Source organism: Salvelinus namaycush, chromosome 26 (genome assembly GCF_016432855.1).
Source record: "Salvelinus namaycush isolate Seneca chromosome 26, SaNama_1.0, whole genome shotgun sequence".
NCBI lineage: Eukaryota > Metazoa > Chordata > Actinopteri > Salmoniformes > Salmonidae > Salvelinus > Salvelinus namaycush.
This window is the reverse complement of record NC_052332.1, coordinates 20,728,878-20,748,186: the sequence shown is the minus strand read 5'-3', so window position 1 is coordinate 20,748,186 and position 19,309 is coordinate 20,728,878. Positions and strand designations below refer to the sequence as shown.

General features: G+C 44.6%; 1 protein-coding gene across 1 annotated transcript in view; it reads left to right on the top strand.

Annotated features, from left to right (window-relative positions):
- The window catches only part of LOC120020998 (astrotactin-2-like), a 521,153-nt gene that overhangs the window by 481,698 nt on the left and 20,146 nt on the right, over positions 1-19,309 (top strand). The window lies entirely within an intron of this gene.

The window sequence follows — 19,309 nt, the reverse complement described above, 5'->3', positions numbered from 1 at the left end:
CGGCACATATTTTGGTCTCACCAGGGTGGAAGTGGTGGATGCTAGTATTATTGTTTCCGTAATTGTTCCGTTTGTCATGAGGCCTTTTGCAATGGAGGAAAACGTGGTCATGGTGAATAACGAGCATCACAACCAACCAACCGACCATCGTGGTGTTTGTGTCACACAGAAACTGGAGGAGACTGGAGCCATTGACCAGTTGGTCTGTCTGGTGCTTATAGTCTGGGGCGGTTAGCTAACAGTCAGACAGACAGACCACTCCTAATCCTTCTATAGACATGACAATTAGTCATAAAGACTCAGAACCATAACACATTAAGCAGCACGGAAGACATGCATGGGGGAAACACACACACATACACACACACACACACTGGCAGGTCAATCAGTTGCATGCACACGTCCGAACCCACTGACACATACTAATATGTTCAGCAGTTGAAGCACTCCTTAATTTATGGACAGACATAAGTACAGCCTTGAGTCCCTCACTTAAGAATGTATGAGGGGTATAGTCAACCCTACATCCCATTGGGGTTAGCAGAGAACACTTTAGGGTTACCATGGACAGCTGTTAGTAAACTTTGCAGGTGTTTCATTTTGCAAAGGGGATTCACTTAGTTGAGTCCTTGTCTTAGGTGAGTATTAATATAGAGTAAAAAGAAAAGCCTATTAGTGGGAAAGTGAAGAGATTAAATTAAATCAGCTATGTCCACATGGAGGCTGAGTCCACATGAATGTTCCATAAGCGGCCCTGCTGCCAATAGAGACTATGCTGTTTATGTTTGTCTGTGGCCCCGGGTAGCCTCGACAGACGCACGCTAAGCATGCCTTTATGAATCCATCATCACAGTTGGAGACTTTTATGTTGCGCTGTTCGGAGGAGATCTCAGAGAGGTAGTAAATGAGTCTTCAGAGGGTCCAGGGGTCTGCAGCCCGCCTTCCCAGGGACCATCGCTGTGATGTGCATTTGATAGCAGCACTTTGTTCTCCTTGGGTATAATTTCCCTGATCCCTCTACCTCTTGTCTCCACATCTTGAAATCAAGTTAGATGGGCACAGTGTGCTCTGAAACGAAACAGGCCCCAGATGCAAACGAAGAGGGGACACTCCGATCATCACACCGTGTTTCTCTCCTCTGAGCTCTCTCAACTTTTGTTTGGTGTTTTATGTTTCTGGCCCTGTCTAACTGTTTTTCCATCTTGTTTATTTTGGGAAGCGGGCCTCTGCAGCTGTGCAAGACACAGATAGGTCATTGGTGTTTATGTTAAAGGTGCACTATGCAGAAATTGCACTGGCATTTTCTGTTTGCTAAAATTCTAATAGTTCGCCTAATTTCAGTTTATGTGACAAAACAAGCTATTTCTATGTGAATTTGGTCGGGTCCCCAAATAGTTACATATTGCAGCTTTAAACAAAGGAATCGGGGAGGACTGTTGGGGGCAGCGCTCCCCAGAAGCCTACAGCAGAAGTCATAACAGCATGATTGTGAGAGTATATTGAGAGGGATGATGTATTCAAGCTTGAGGTAGTAGGAGATTCCTGTGCAACCGGTTGCAACTTTCCTTCTTTCCCACCATCTGCCTTGAGCAACCTGGAAGTCAATCCAAACAAGAGAGAGATGAAGAGAGAGAGCTTACTAGACGGTGAAACTTGGATGCCTCTACTTCCGCTTTTCTGAGCATAGGGAGAGAGAACACTGCCTTGTATACGTCCACCTATACAAGGCAGTAGTGCCCACCTTCGCCCGGACCCTAAAGGACATCGCCCTCAACCGCAGCCCCAACACCTCACACAGGAGCAACAGATCAACAGACACCACGCCCAGACCAGCGAGACACTCGCCCTAACCTGCGGGCCCCCCCCCCCCCCCCCCCCCCGGACCTACATATAAAGGACCAACGCCGAGAGGACCTACATTCAGACCACAGCACCACCAGCAAGTCAAACACCCCATTTAGGCCCCCTCAGATCAGACCTATGCCCCTCCTGCTCACCCTATACCCCCCACTCCCGCAAAGAGGGCCTCAACATGAAAGTCACAAATACGCCCAGGCTCTGAGCAGGCAAACAGGCCCAACCCCCACTCTTACACTAGCCCAAGCTAATGGCATGTACCTGATGCTCAGCAGGCTCTGCTCACACTTACTGGTCTGAGGCCAAACCACACGACCAACAACATTGGACACTTTATGGAACACAACACTTTCACTATCTCATCCTGGAATATCCAAGGCCTGAGGTCATCTGCCTTTGGCCTAAAGAGCAGGAACCTGGACTTCACCAAAGAAGAAATACAGACATTGCCATCCTACAAGAAACATGGTATGAAGGAGATGGACCCACTTGTAGTCGCATCCACCAAACTACCAGGTGTGAGACAGGGAAGGGACTCAGGGGGTATGCTAATTTGGTATAGAGCAGACCTAACTCACTCTAATACATTTATAACAACAGGAACATTTTACATTTGGCTAGAAATTCAAAAGGAAATTATCTCAACAGAGACAAATGTCCTCCTGTGTGCTACCTATATCCTCCCACTAGACTCCCCATAATTTAATGAAGACAGCTTCTCCATCCTAATGATTTCCAGGTGACCCAAATCCCAGAACTGGACAAGAACCTGACACACTCAGCACACAGGGGGACAAACACCTACCTGGAGGTGACAGCATTCCCTCCCCCATATATCCCCCTAGGCAAAACTACGACAACATAACCAACAAAAATGTGTCACAACTCATGCAGCTCTGTCACATGCTGGGAATGTACATAGTCAATGGTAGGCTTCGAGGGGACTCCTACAGTAGATACACCTGTAGCTCATCCCTTGGCAGTAGTACTGTCGACTACTTTATCACTGACCTCAACCCAGAGTCTCTCAGAGCATTCACAGTCAGCCCACTGACACCCCTATCAGATCACAGAAAAATCACAGTCTACTTGAACAGAGCAATACTCGATCATGAGGCATCAAAGCCAAAGGATCTGAATAATATTAAGAAATGCTATAGATGGAAAGAAAGTAGTGTGGAAACCTACGAAATAACAATTAGGCAACAACAAATTCAGTACCTTTCAGACAACTTCCTGGACAAAATGTTTCACTGTAATAGAGAAGGTGGAAACTTGGCAGTAGAAAACCTAAACAGTATATTTGATCTATCAGCTTCCCTATCAAATCAAAAATATTCAAACAGAAAACCTAAGAAAATTAACAACAATGACAAATGGTTTGACAAAGAATGCAAAAACCTAAGAAAGAAATTGAGAAACCGATCCAACCAAAAACATAGAGACCCAGAAAACCTGAGCCTATGCCTTCACTATGGTGAATCACTAAAACAATACAGAAAAACACAACAGAAAAAGAAGGAACAGCACGTCAGAAATCAGCTTAATGTAATTGAAGAATCCATAGACTAACCACTTCTGTGAAAATTGGAAAACACTAAACAAACAACAGGAAGAGTTATCTATCGAAAACAGAGATGTATGTGTAAATCACTTTTCCAATCTTTTTGGCTCTGTAACAAAGAACAGCAAAAACATATACATGATCAAATACAAATCTTAGATTCAACTATTAAAGACTACCAGAACCCACTGGTTTATCCAATTACATTGAATGAACTACAGGACAAAATGCAAACCCTCCAACCCAAAAAGACCTGTGGTGTTGATGGTATTGATGGTATCCTCAATGAAATTATAAAATATACAGACCACAAATTCCATTTGGCTATACTTAAACTCTTTAACATCATCCTTAGCTCTGGCATCTTCCCCAATATTTGGAACCAAGGGCTGCCCAATCCACAAAAGTGGAGACAAATTTGACCCCAATAACTACCGTGGGATATGCGTCAACTGCAACCTTGGGAAAGTCCTCTGCATTATCATTAACACCAGACACTTACATTTCCTCAGTGAAAACAATGGACTGCGCAAATGTCAAATTGGATTTTTACCAAATTACAGTTCAGCAGACCACGTATTCACCCTGCACACCCTAATTGACAAATAAACCAAAACAATGGCAAAGTCTTCTCATGCTTTGTTTTTTCAAAAAATCTTTTCACTTAATTTGGCATGTGAGTCTGCTATACAAATTGATGGACAATGGTGTTGGGGGAAAAACATACGACATTATAAAATCCATGTACACAAACAAGAAATGTGCGGGTAAAATTTGCACACAAAAAACACACATATTAATTTCCACAGGGCCGTGGGGTGAGACAGGGTTGCAGCTTAAGCCCCACCTTCTTCAACATATATATCAACAAATTAGCAAGGGCACTAGAACAGTCTGCAGAACCCAGCCTCACCCTACCTGTCACGATCGTTATATAAATAATCGGACCAAGGCGCAGCGTGAGTAGAGTTCCACATATTTATTACAGTGAAACTTCAAAACAACAAAGAGTTAACGAACGTGCAATACGTAGCGCACATAGGCACTCATACAAACAATATCCCACAACGCAGGTGGGAAAAGGGACACACTAAGTATGATCCCCAATTAGAAGGAAGCTCCGGGCCGTGGACCGTCACTGGAGGCTCTGGACTGAACAGTCGCTGGAAGCTCCGGGCCGTGGACCGTCACTGGAGGTTCCGGGCTGTAGACCGTCGCTGGAGACTCAGGGCTGGTGACACACTCTTCAAGGCGAGTGCGGGGATCCGACACAGGACGTACCGGACTGGGGAGGCGCACTGGAGGCCTGGTGCGTGGAGCCGGCACATGTTTCACCGGACTGATGACACGCTCTTCAGGACGAGTGCGGGGAGCCGGCACAGGATGTACCGGACTGGGGAGGCGCACTGGAGGCCTGGTGCGTGGAGCCGGCACAGGTTTCACCGGACTGATGACACGCTCCTCAGGGCGAGTGCGGGGAGCCGGCACAGGACGTACCGGACTGGGGAGGCGCACTGGACGGCACAGGTTTCACCAGACTGATGACACGCTCTTCAGGGCGAGTGCAGGGAGCCGGCACAGGACGTACCGAGCTGGGAAGGCGCACTGGAGGCCTGGTGCGTGGAGCCGGCACAGGTTTCACCGGACTGATGACACGCTCTTCAGGGCGAGTGCGGGAGCCGGCACAGGACGTACCGGGCTAGGAAGGCGCACTGGAGGCCTGGTGCGTGGAGCCGGCACAGGTTGCACCGGACTGATGACACGCTCTTCAGGGCAAATGCGCTGCAGAATACACCTAACCAACATCTCTCTCCGATATCCCTCCTCACACTGCTCCATCGACTCCCAGACGGTCTCTGGCTCTCTCCTCGGCTCGACCGATCGCCCCTTGTGCCCCCCCCCAAAAAAAATCTTGGGGTTGCCCTTGGGCTGTTTGTGGCCGCGGACCCCGGCGTCGTCGCTGTCCTCCTATATTACTTGGTGACTCCCGCCAAGGAAGGGTCTCGCATCCACCCAGTATTTCCTCCCATGTCCAACTCTCCTTTACCTCCTGGGCACGCTGCTTGGTCCTGTAATGGTGGGATATTCTGTCACGATCGTTATATAAATAATCGGACCAAGGCACAGCGTGAGTAGAGTTCCACATATTCATTACAGTGAAACTTCAAAACAACAAAGAATTAACGAACGTGCGATACGTAGCGCGCATAGGCACTCATACAAACAATATCCCACAACGCAGGTGGGAAAAGGGACACACTAAGTATGATCCCCAATTAGAGGCAACGATATACAGCTGCCTCCAATTGGGAACCATACTCACACACCAACATAGAACTATAATAACTAGAAAACCTCCCTAGTCACGCTCTGACCGATTACACCATAGAGAACCCAGAGGGCTCTCTATGGTCAGGGCGTGACACTACCAGAATCTGAAGTCAAATGTTTACTGTTTGCTGATGATCTGGTGCTTCTGTCCCCAATCAAGGAGGGCATACAGCAGCACCTAGATATTCTGCACAGATTCTGTCAGACCTGGGCCCTGACAGTAAATCTTAGTAAGACAAAAAAAAATGGTGTTCCAAAAAAGGTCCAGTTGCCAGGACCACAAATACAAATTCCATCTAGACACCATTGCGTTAGAACAGTGGTTGCCACACTTTCTATAGTCCCGTACCCCTTCAAACATTCCACCTCCAGCTGTGTACCCCCTCTAGCACCAGGGTCAGCGCACTCTCAAGTGTTTTTTTTGCCATCATTGTAAGCCTGCCACACACACACTATACGATACATTTATTAAACATAAGAATGAGTGTGAGTTTTTGTCACAACCCGGCTCGTGGGAAGTGACAAAGAGCTCTTCTAGGACCAGAGCACAAATATTAATATAATAATAATAAATAATTTTGTTCTTTATTTAGCCATCTTACATATAAAACCTTATTTGTTCATCAAAAATTGTGAATAACGTTAATGAGAAGGGTGTGCTTGAAAGGATGCACATAACTCTGCAATGTTGGGTTGTATTGAAGAGAGTCTGTCTGAAATAATTTTCCACACGTGGTCTGTGCCTGTATTTAGTTTTCATGCTAGTGAAGGCCGAGAATCCACTCTCACATAGGTACGTGGTTGCAAAGGGCATCAGTGTCTTAACAGCGCGATTTGCCAAGGAAAGAAACTCTGAGCTTAGCCCTATCCAGATATCTGGCAGTGGCTTCTGATTTAATACAATTTTCACAGAACCGCTTGTTGCAATTTTGATGAGGCTCTCTTGTTCAGATATCGGTAAGTGGACTGGAGGCAGGGCAAGCAAGGGATAACGAATCCAGTTGTTTGTGTCATCTGTTTCGGGAGAGTACCTGCGTAATTGCGCACCCAGCTAACTCAGCTGCTTCGCGATATCACATTTGACATTGTCTATAAGCTTGAGTTCATTTGCACACCAAAAAATCATACAATGATGGAAAGACCTGTGCTTTGTTAATGCAGACAGAGAAGAGCTCCAACTTCTTAATCATACTTTGCCCCTTGATAACCAGCGCACTTCTGTATGTTGTAAAAGCGTTACATGGTCGCTGCCGATATCATTGCATAGTGCAGAAAATACACAAGATTTCAGGGGCCTTGCTTTAACAAAGTTAACCATTTTCACTGTAGTGTCCAAAACGTCTTTCAAGCTGTCAGGCATTCCCTTGACAGCAAGAGCCTCTCGGTGGATGTTGCAGTGTACCCAAGTGGTGTCTGGAGCAACTGCTTGCACGCACATTACCACTCCACTATGTCTCCTTGTCATGGCTTTTGCGCTATCAGTAATGATACCAACACATCTTGACCACCAAAGTCCATTTGATGTCACAAAGCTGTCCAGTACTTTAAAAATATCCTCTCCTGTTGTCCTAGTTTCCAGTGGTTTGCAGAAGAGGATGTCTTCCTTAATTGACCCCCCGTAAACGTAACAGACATATACCAGGAGCTGTACCAGGTCCGCCACGTCTGTTGACTCATCCAGCTGTAACGCATAGAATTCACTGGCTTGTATATGAAGCAGTAATTGTTTCAAAAAATCTCCTGCCATGTCACTGATGCGTCGTGAAACAGTGTTGTTTGATGAAGGCATTGTCTGTATAGTTTTTGGGGCCTTTTCCCTCAGCACTGTCCCAGCCATATCTGCGGCAGCAGGAAGAATTACATTTTTTTTCATCTTTATTTAACCAGGTAGGCTAGTCGAGAACAAGTTCTCATTTACATCTGCGACCTGGCCAAGATAAAGCAAAACAGTGCGACACAAACAACAACACAGAGTTGGAATAAACAAACATACAGTCAATAACACAATCGAAAAACGTCTATATATAGTGTGTGCAAATGAGGTAAGATAAGGGAGGTAAGGCAATAAATAGGCCATAGTGGTGAAATAATTACTATTTAGCAATTAAACACTGGAGTGATAGATGTGCAGAAGATGAATGTGCAAGTAGAGATAATGAGGTGCAAAGCAGCAAAATAAATAACAGTATGGGGATGCGGTAGTTGGATGGGCTATTTACAGATGGGCTATGTACAGGTGCAGTGATCTGTGAGCTGCTCTGACAGCTGGTGCTTAAAGCTTCAGTGATTTTTGCAATTCGTTCCAGTCATTGGCAGCAGAGAACTGGAAGGAAAGGCGGCCAAAGGAGGAATGGGCTTTGGGGGTGACCAGTGAAATATACCTGCTGGAGCGCGTGCGTGGGTGCTGCTATGTTGACCAGTGAGCTGAGATAAGGCGGGGCTTTACCTAGCAAAGACTTATAGATGACCTGGAGCCAGTGGGTTTGGCGATGAATATGAAGCAAGGGCCAGCCAACGAGAGCATACAGGTCTTACAGATCTTTGGGAATCTCAGACGATATGAAAGAGAGGTTGAACAGGCTAGTAATAGGGGTTGCAACAATTTCGGCTGATAATTTTAGAAAGAGGGCGTCCAGATTGTCTAGCCCTGCTGATTTGAGGGGTCCAGATTTTGCAGCTCTTTCAAGAACATCAGCTATCTGATTTGGTTGAAGGAGAAATGGGGGAGGCTTGGGCAAGTTGCAATGTGGGGTGCAGGGCTGTTGACCAGGGTAGGGGTGGCTAGGTGGAAAGCATGGCCAGCCATAGAAAAATGCTTATTGAAATTCTCAATTATTGTGCATTTATTGGTGGTGACAGTGTTTCCTAGCCTCAGTGCAGTGCAGTCTTTTTCTGTTTGAAAAAGCTAGCCATTGCTTTCCTAACTGCGTATGTATATTGGTTCCTAACTTCCCTGAAAAGTTGCATATCGCGGGGGCTATTCGATGCTAATGCAGTACGCCACAGGATGTTTTTGTGCTGGTCAAGGGCTAGGTCGATTAGAAAGGCCTGCTCGCTCAAGCGTTTTAGGGAGCGTTTGACAGTGATGAGGGGTGGTCGTTTGACTGCAGACCCATTACGGATGCAAGCAATGAGGCAGTGATCGCTGAGATCCTGGTTGAAGACAGCAGAGGTGTATTTGGAGGCAGGTTGGTTAGGATGATATCTATGAGGTTACCTGTGTTTACGGATTTGGGGTTGTACCTGGTAGGTTCATTGATAATTTGTGTGAGATTGAGGGCATCAAGCTTAGATTGTAGGATGGCCGGGGTGTTAAGCATGTCCCAGTTTAGGTCACCTAGTAGCACGAGCTCAGAAGATAGATGGGGGGCAATCAATTCACATATGGTATTGAGGGCACAGCTGGGGGCAGAGGGAGGTCTATAGCAAGCGGCAACAGTGAGAGACTTGTTTCTGGAAAGGTGAATTTTTAGAAGAAGAAGCTCGAATTGTTCGGGTACAGACCTGGATAGTAAGACAGAACTCTGCAGGCTATCTCTGCAGTAGATTGCAACTCCGCCCCCTTTGGCAGTTCTATCTTGTCGGAAAATGTTATAGTTAGGGATAGAAATTTCAGGGTTTTTGGTGGCCTTCCTAAGCCAGGATTCAGACACAGCTAGGACATCCGGCTTGGCAGAGTGTGCTAAAGCAGTGAATAAAACAAACTTAGGGAGGAGGCTTCTAATGTTAACATGCATGAAACCAAGGCTTTTTCGGTTACAGAAGTCAACAAATGAGAGCACCTGGGGAATGGGAGTGGAGCTAGGCACTATAGGGCCTGGATTAACCTCTACATCACCAGAGGAGCAGAGGAGGAGTAGGATAAGGGTACGGCCAAGGGCTATAAGATCTGGTTGTCTAGTACGTTCGGAACAGAGAGTAAAAGGGGCAGGTTTCTGGGCGCGGTAGAATATGTTCAATGCATAATGTACAGAGAAAGGTATGGTAGGATGTGAATACAGTTGTGGTAAACCTAGGCATTGAGTGATGATGAGAGAGGTATTGTCTCTAGAGACATCGATTAAACCAGGTGAGATCACCGCATGTGTGGGAGGTGGGACGAGGGTTATTTGAGGCATATTGAGCAGGGCTGGAATAAGACAGTGAAATAAGACAATAATCACTAAACAAAACAGCAATGGACAAGGCATATTGACATTAGGGAGAGGCATGCGTAGCTGAGTGATAGGGTCCAACGGGCTGGAGACACGGCAATTCAGACAGCTAGTGGGCCGGGGATAGCAGGGTAGCAGAAGGGCCTTAGAGGGACTTCGCGATGGAAGAAGTCTGTAGCCCCTTGTGCGGTTACGTCGGCAGACCAGTCCTGATGGATCAGCAGGGGTCAGTGTAGTAAAAGGGTCCAGGCCAATTGGCAAAATTGCTATAGTAGCCCAAGAAATTGACTGATGGACCACTTCAGCTAACAGTCCAGTATGCTCCAGACAGCGGCTAGCAGGCTAGCAGATGGGCATTCAGGGTACATCGCGACAGAGGAGCCTGTTGAAAAACCGCCTCGGGCTCCGTATCGGCATTAAAAGGGGTCCAGGCCAAATGGCAAAATAGTTATTGTAGCCCAAGGATGGACCTCTTCAGCTAGCCGGGAGATGGGCCTAGCATAGGCTAGCTCCAGGCTAATTGGTGCTTGCTTCGGGACAGGGACGTTAGCCAGGAGAAGCCAATCTGGATAGCAGCTAGCTAGCTGCGATGATCCAGGTGAAGAGGTTCAGAGCTTGCGGAGATATCCGGAGATATGGAGAAAAGGGAGTCTGATAAGCTCTGAGTTGAATCATGCCGTGCAGACTGGCAGGAGTTGTCCTGGCTAAAGGTTAGCTGATGACCGCTAGCAGTGGCTAGCTGACTACTAGCTTGTAGCTAATTAGCTGGCTAGCTTCTGTTGGGGGTTCCGGTTCTAAAGTAAAGAAAATAGCAGATCCATACCACATTGGGTGAGGCAGGTTGCAGGAGAGTATGTTGAAGTTGGGGTTAAGAAAAATAAAATAAAAATATATGCGATGAAAAAATATATAAATAAAGATATATACACGGGACATGACAAGACGAAGACAAAAGACGCCTGACTGCTACGCCATCTTGGAGAAAAAGTCCTCCACAATAGTATGGGGCTTGCCTGCCTGTCCTAGCAACTCGGTAGCTCACCATATAAGACGCTTCTAGCCCCTTCTTATTAATGGCATCTGTTGCTTTTATACATGTCTTACTACTCGAAAGTCATTTTAATTCTCACTCAAAAAATTCCTGTGGCTTATTTTTCAAATTGGCATGTTTTGTTTCTAAATTTCTGCGCAATAGTGAAGGTTTCAGCAAGTTGTGAGATTGTAATTTTGCACATACTTCCGACTTCAACTGTATATACAGATATATATATATATATTTATAGAGATGAATGTACTTTGGTGCGAAAAGTGCAAATCAATCCCAGAACAACAGCAAAAGACATTGTGAAGATGTTGGAGGAAACAGGTACAAAATGATCTATATCCACAGTAAAACAAGTCCTATATCGACATAACCTGAAAGGCCGCTCAGCAAGGAAGAAGCCACTGCTCCAAAACTGCCTTAAAAAAGCCAGACTATGGTTTGCAGCTGCACATGGGGACAAAGATCATACTTTTTGGAGAAATGTTCTCTGGTCTGATGAAACAAAAATAGAACTGTTTGGCCATAATGAACATCGTTATGTTTGGAGGAAAAAGGGGGATGCATGCAAGCCAAAGAACACCATCCCAACCGTGAAGCACGAGGGTGGCAGCATCGTTTTGTGGGGGTGCTTTGCTGCAGGAGGGACTGGTGCACTTCACAAAATAGATGGCATCATGAGGGAGGAAAATTATGCAGCTATTTTGAAGCAACATCTCAAGACATCAGTCAGGAAGTTAAAGCTTGGTAGCAAATGGGTCTTCCAAATGGACAATGACCCCCAAGCATACTTCCAAAGTTGTGGCAGAATGGCTTAAGGAGTGGCCATCAGAAAGCCCTGACCTCAATCCCATAGAAAATGTGTGGGCAGAACTGAAAAAAGCGTGTGCAAGCAAGGAGGCCTACAAATCTGACTCAGTTACACCAGCATTCAGGATGGAATGGGCCAGAATTCACCCAACTTATTGTGGGAAGCTTGTAGAAGGCTACCTGAAACGTCTGACCCAAGTAAAAAAATAAAATGAAAGGCAAAGCTGCCAAATACGAATTGAGTGTATGTAAACTTCTGACCCAGTGGGAATGTGATGAAAGAAAAAAAAGCTGAAATAAATCATTCTCTCTACCATTATTCTGACATTTCACATTCTTAAAATAAAGTGATGATATAACTGACCTAAGACAGAGAATTTTTACTAGGATTAAATGTCAGGAATTGTGAAAAACTGAGTTTAATTGTATTTGGCTAAGGTGTATGTAAACCTCCGACTTCAACTGTATATGTATATATATTTTTTTATGTCAATCACATTTTTATTTGGCGTACCCCCGACGGCATTGCACGTACCCCTGGGGGGAATACCTGCCCTAGAGCACACAAAAATACGATATATACCTCAGCCTTAATATCAGCACCACAGGTAACTTCCACAAAGCTGTGAACAATCTGAAAGACAAGGCAAGAAGTGCCTTCTCTGCCATCAAAAGGAACATAAAATTTGACATACCAATTAGGATCTGGCTAAAAATACCTATTGCCCTTTGTAGTTGTGAGGTCTGGGGTCCGCTCACCAACCAAATTTTCACAAAATGGGACAAACACCAAATTGAGACTCTGCATGCAGAAACCTGCAAAAATATCCTCTGTGTACAACGTAAAATACCAAATTATGCATGCAGAGCAGAATTAGGCCGATACTCGCAAATGATCAAAATCCAGAAAAGAGACGTTAAATTCTACAACCACCTAAAAGGAAGCAATTCCCAAATCTTCCATAACAAAGCCATCACCTACAGAGAGATGAACCTTGTGAAGAGTACCCTAAGCAAGCTGGTCCTGGGGCTCTGTTCACAAACACAAACAGACGCCACAGAGCTCCAGGACAGCAACACAATTAGACCCAATCAAATCATGAAACTAAAAGAAAATTACTTGACACATTGCAAAGAATTTACAAAAAAACTGAGCGAACTAGAATGCTATTTGGCCCTAAACAGAGAGTACACAGTGACAGAATTCCTAACCACTGTGACTGTGACCCAAACTTAAGGAAAGCTTTGACTATGTACAGACTCATTGAGCATGGCCTTGCTATTGAGAAAGGTCGGCGTAGGCAGACCTGGCTCTCAAGAGAAGACAGGCTATGTGCACACTGCCCACAAAACAAGGTGGAAACTGAGCTGCACTTCCTAACCTCCTGCCAAATGTATGACCATATTAGAGACACATATTTCTCTCAGATTACACAGACCCACAAAGAATTCGAAAACAATTCCAATTTTGATAAACTCCCATATCTATTGGGTGAAATACCACAGTGTGCAATCACAGCAGCAAGATTTGTGACCTGTTGCCACAAGGGCAACCAGTGAAGAACAAAAACCATTGTCATTACAACCCGTATTTATTTATTTTCCCTTTTGTGGTTTAACTATGTGACGCCTCTAGCACTGAGATGCAGTGCCTTGGACCGCTGCGCCACTCGGGAGCCAACGTGGTGTTGTCAGTGTCAAGGCACCCCCTCCAGTCTTGTTGTTCCCAGATAAGGGCTCCATTTACGTCGGCATTAATTCTGCTGGCACACCTCGGCGCAGCCAACTGGGCTTCTCCTAATTGACGGACTAGATAAGGCTTCCGCCTGCTGGGGGTTTAGTTTACATTTGATGTACTCCAAGGTTGTCAGGCCTTAAGGTTTCCTGATATAGCTTGGCTCTCTCTCTTTCTCTCTCAATTCAATTCAATCCAAAGGGCTTTATTGGCATGGGAAACATATGTTTACATTGCCAAAGCAAGTGAGGTAGATAATAAACAAAAGTGAAATAAACAACTGTTGAGCGGAATCAGAGGCTTCCAAGTTTCAATGTGTAGTAAACTCTCTCTCTCTCTCTCTCTCTCTCTCTCTCTCTCTCTCTCTCTCTCTCTCTCTCTCTCTCTCTCTCTTCACTGTATTGTTTGAGAGGGATGTTCTGTTGGGGAGTCGACAGTCACACCTCCTTCTACTTTGCTACATCACAAGCGAAGGAGCGTTATCAGGCTTTCAGTGCTATAGTACTGTAAGGAACATTTGGAAATGTTGCCAAGACTGTAGTTGAATGGACTGGAGTAAGTTCACAGAGTTTTAAACATTGCAATGTTAGTAGAGTACTGAGTTTATTCATTATGTTTGATGACTTATCTTAATAAACGTGGTATCATGAAGCTCTACATACCGCTGCGTAGTTGTATGTAGTGCATTCGGAAAGTATTCAGACCCCTTGACTTCTCCCACATTTTGTTAAGTTACTGCCTTATTCTAAAATTCATAATAGTTTTTTCCCTCATCGATCTAAACAAAATACCCCATAATGACAAAGCAAAAACAGTTTTTTTGAATTTTTTGCGAATGTATAAAAAATAAAAAACTTAAATATCACATTTATATAAGTATTCAGACCCTTTACTCTGTACTTTGTTGAAGCACCTTTGGCAGCGATTACAGCTTTGGGTCTTCTTGGGTATGACGCTACAAGCCCTCCAACTGCTCTTAAATGCAAGTAAAACTAAATGCATGCTCTTCAACCGATCGCTGCCCGCACCTGCCCGCCTGTCCAGCATCACTACTCTGGACGGTTCTAACTTAGAATACGTGACAACTACAAATACCTAGGTGTCTGGTTAGACTGTAAACTCTCCTTCCAGACTCTCCTTCCAGACATTAAGCATCTCCAATCAAAAATTAAATAGAGAATCAGCTTCCTATTTCGCAACAAAGCATCCTTCACTCATGCTGCCAAATATACCCTCGTAAAACTGACTATCCTGCCGATCCTTGACTTCGGCGATGTCATTTACAAAAAAGCCTCCAACACTACTCAGCAAATTGGATGCAGTCTATCACAGTGCCATCCGTTTTGTCACCAAAGCCCCATATACTTCCCACCATTGCGATCTGTATGCTCTCGTTGGCTGACCTGGAGCCAAACCCACTGGCTCCAGGTCATCTATAAGTCTTTGCTAGATAAAGCCCCGCCTTGTCTCAGCTCACTGGTCACCATAGCAGCACCCACCCGTAGCACGCTCTTCAGCAGGTATATTTCACTGGTCACCCACAAAGCCAATTGCTCCTTTGGCCGCCTTTCCTTCCAGTTCTCTGCTGCCAATGACTTGAACGAATTGCAGATATCACTGAAGCTGGAGACCCATATCTCCCTTACTAGCTTTAAACACCAGCTGTCAGAGCAGCTCACAGATCACTGCACCTGTACATAGCCCATCTGTAAATAGCCCATCCAACTACCTCATTATTATTTTATTATTTTATTATTTTATTTTATTTATTTATTTATTTTTCTCCTTTGCACCCCAGTATCTCTCCTTGCACATTCATATTTTGCACATCTATCACTCCAGTGTTTAATTGCAAAATTGTCATTATTTTGCCACTATGGCCTATTTATTGCCTACTTCCCTTATCTTACCTCAACTGTTTAGAGACTTTTCTCTGTTGTGACTATATGTTTGTTTTTTCCATGTGTAACTCTGTTTGTTGTTTGTGTCGCACTGCTTTGCTTTATCTTGGCCAGGTCTCAGTTGTAAATGAGAACTTGTTCTCAACTAGCCTACCTGGTTAAATAAAGGTGGGGGAAAAAGAAGCTTGGCACACCTGTATTTGGAGAGTTTCTCCCATTCTTCTCTGCAGCTCCGCTCAAGCTCTGTTTGGTTGGATGGGGAGCGTTGCTGCTCAGCTGTTTTCAGGTCTCTCCTGAGATGTTAGATCGGATTCAAGTCCAGGCTCTGGCTGGGCCACTCAAGGACATTCAGAGAATGTGTGGCCCACTTCTGCAATACAACTCCTGCGTTGTATTGGCAGTGTGCTTAGGGTTGTTGTCCTGTTGGAAGTTGAACCTTTGCCCCAGTCTGCGGTCCTGAGTGCTCTGGAGCAGGTTTTCATCAAGGATCTCTCTGTACTTTGCTCCCTTCATCTTTGCAATGATCCTGACTAGTCTCCCAGTCCGTGCCGCTAAAAAACATCCCCACAGCATGATGCTGTCACCACCGTGCTTCACCGTAGGGGTGGTGCCAGGTTTCCTCCAGACGTGACGCTTGGCATTCAGGCAAAAGAGTAATATATTGCTTTCATCAGACCAGAGAATCTTGTTTCATAATCTGAGAGTCTTTAGGTGCCTTTTGGTGGAGTGCTGCAGAGATGGTTGTCTTTCTGGAAGGTTCTCCCATCTCCACAGAGGAACTCTAGAGCACTCTTAGAGTGACCATCGGGTTCCAAGGCCCTTCTCCCCCGATTACTGAGTTTGGCTGGGCGGCCAGCTCAATGAAGAGTCTTGGTGGTTCCAAACTTCTTCTATTTAAGAATTATGGAGGCCACTGTGTTCTTGGGGACCTTCAATGTTGCAGATATTTTTTGGTACCCTTCCCCAGATCTATGCCTCGACACAATCCTGTTTCGGAGCTCTACAGACAATTACTTCTTCCTCGTGGCTTGGTTTTTGCTCTGACATGCACTGTCAACTGTGGGACCTTATATAGACCGGTTTGTCCCTTTCTAAATCATGTCCAATCAACTAAATTTACCACAGGTTGACCCCAATCAAGTTGTAGAAACATCTTAAGGATGATCAATGGAAACAGGATGCATGTAACGGCAGCCTTCCTCCTCTTCGTCTGAAGAGGAGGTGTAGCAGGGATCGGACCAAGACGCAGCGTAGTTCGTGTTCAACATGTTTAATAAAAGACGATAAACGTGAACACTACACAAATACAAAATAACAAACGTGGCAAAACCGAAACAGTCCTATCTGGTGCAGAGAACACAAAGACAGAAGACAACCACCCACAAACCCCAACACAAAACAAGCTACCTAAATATGGTTCCCAATCAGAGACAATGACTAACACCTGCCTCTGATTGAGAACCATATCAGGCCATACATAGAAACGGACAAACTAGACACACAACATAGAATGCCCACCCAGCTCACGCCCTGACCAACACTAAAACAAAGAAAACACAAAATAACTATTGTCAGAACGTGACAATGCATCTGAGCTCAATTTCGAGTCTCATAGCAAAAGGTATGAATACTTATGTAAATAAGGTATTTCTGTTTTTTTAATACATTTGCAAACATGTCTAAAAACCTCTTTTCACTTTGTCATTATGGGGTAATGTGTGTAGATTGCTGAGGATTTTTATTTATTTAATCCATTATAAAATAAGGCTGTAACATAACAAAATGTGGAAAAAGTCAAGGGGTCTGAATACTTTCTGATGGCACTGTGGTTTAGTTCTTGCAATATCTACTAACTAAATTATGTTTTATTGTAGAGCAAAGGTATACATGTGAGTGAGCACCATTTTATTATCTAAATGACAAGATGAACATGCAAAGAATTACAGCAGAAGATTTACAGCAAGGTGCAGAAGTTTAACATAGAAAACAATTGGATACATCAAAAACAGTGTGAGGTGTAAAGGAAAAGGAAAAACCCAGACTTCAGACAAAAAAAAAAATAATAATCCTGGAGACCCCCCAGCAGGATGCCCCCCTCCCAACCCACTTTTTCCCACACAGTCCTTCCCCTCCTGCCCCTCCCCTCCCCACCCAACACCCTCCCCCACCCCCCGTATCTTCCCACCCATCCCCCTCAGCTCCTTCTACGTGTTCATATCTACCTCTCCCTAAATGTCTCCCTCATCACAGACATGCTGACACAGAACCAAGACATATAACGCGACAGACAGGCAATATGGCAGGAAGTAAATCCCTAACACCTCTATCATGGGTGATAACTTTATACCTTCGCCATATCCCAAAAAGCTATTGCCTTAAGGGAATTTAGTAAAAGGCTGTCTGACGATTCAGCAATACCAGTCAATATAGCATTTCACATCATATTTGCCTCGCATGGCATGAAATCCTCTTACAGGCATATGTTACAGTATAATCTCTAGGTTTAATAGGTACGATTTCAAGACGGGGTAAAGATTGCCTTCAATTTCTCTACCAACACCCTCCCAAACAGAAACATAATCAATTTCACAGTGATACTATGGTGATTTTTCAGTGGAATATTGTGAAATATTAATGTAATAAAACAGAATTATTAAAAGCATTAAAGGAACCTGTAACCACAGCTGTATAGCATAAGAAAAGCCCATATAAAAAAGAAATAGACACACATTGTAATCCAGATGCATGCGTGGATAAGAAGTGTCCGAATCAATATAATGAATGTACTTATGACTATAGCCTGGTGGGTGCTGATATAATCTATATAATGAATGTACTTGTGACAGCAGCCCTATTATTTTTCAACAAAACTGTCACAGTTGTGCCACCAATATAATCGGTTCAGTGATTTGTAGAGTGTTAAATGATTTGTAGAGACTGGAAAAAGCCCGCCTCAAAGAAAAAACTTAGGGTGAGAAACAATAGTGGCGCGAAGCCAAAAAGAGCTGATCATTTACATAGAGAGGAGTGACTATGTATGTGATGTAAGGATGAAACTGTATAAAAGGAGTGTGCTGAGGCTGGGAAAGACCGTTGATCCATGGACCAGTTCGGCTTGTTACTTTGTAATAAAGTCTATTTGAATTCACAAGTTCCGGTGTCTGAGAAATATTATTGCTCTGGAGCAGGTTTTCATCAAGGTTCTCTCTGTACTTTGCTCCGTTCATCTTTGCCTTGATCCTGACTATTCTCCCAGTCCCTGCGATTAAAAACATCCCCACAGCATGATGCTGCCACCACCTTGCTTCACCGTAAGGATGGTTCCAGGTTTCCTCCAAATATGACACTTGGCATTCAGGCCAAAGAGTTCAATCTTGGTTTCATCAGACCAAAGATTCTCATAGTCTGAGATTCTTTTGGTGCCTTTTGGCAAACTCCAAGTGGGCTGTCATGTGCCTTTTACTGAGGAGTGGCTTCCGTCTGGCCACTCTACCATAAAGGCCTGATTGGTTCTGCAGAGATGTGCTGCAGAGATGGGTGTCCTTCTGGATGGTTCACCGATCTCCACAGAGGTCAGTGACCATCAGGTTCTTGGCCACCTCCCAGATCAAGGCCCTTCTCCCCCGATTGCTCAGTTTGGCCAGGCTGTCAGCTCTTGGAAGAGTCTTGGTGCTTCCAAACTTCTTCCATTTAAGAATGATGGAGGCCACTGTGTTCTTAGGGACCTTCAATGCTGCAGAAATGTTTTGGTACCCTTCCCCAGATCTGTGCCTCGACACAATCCTGTCTCTGAGCTCTGGTTTTTGCTCTGAAATGCAATATCAACTGTGGGACCTTATATAGACAGGTGTGTGCCTTTCTAAATCATGTCCAATCAATAGAATTTACCACAGGTGGACTCCAATCAAGTTGTAG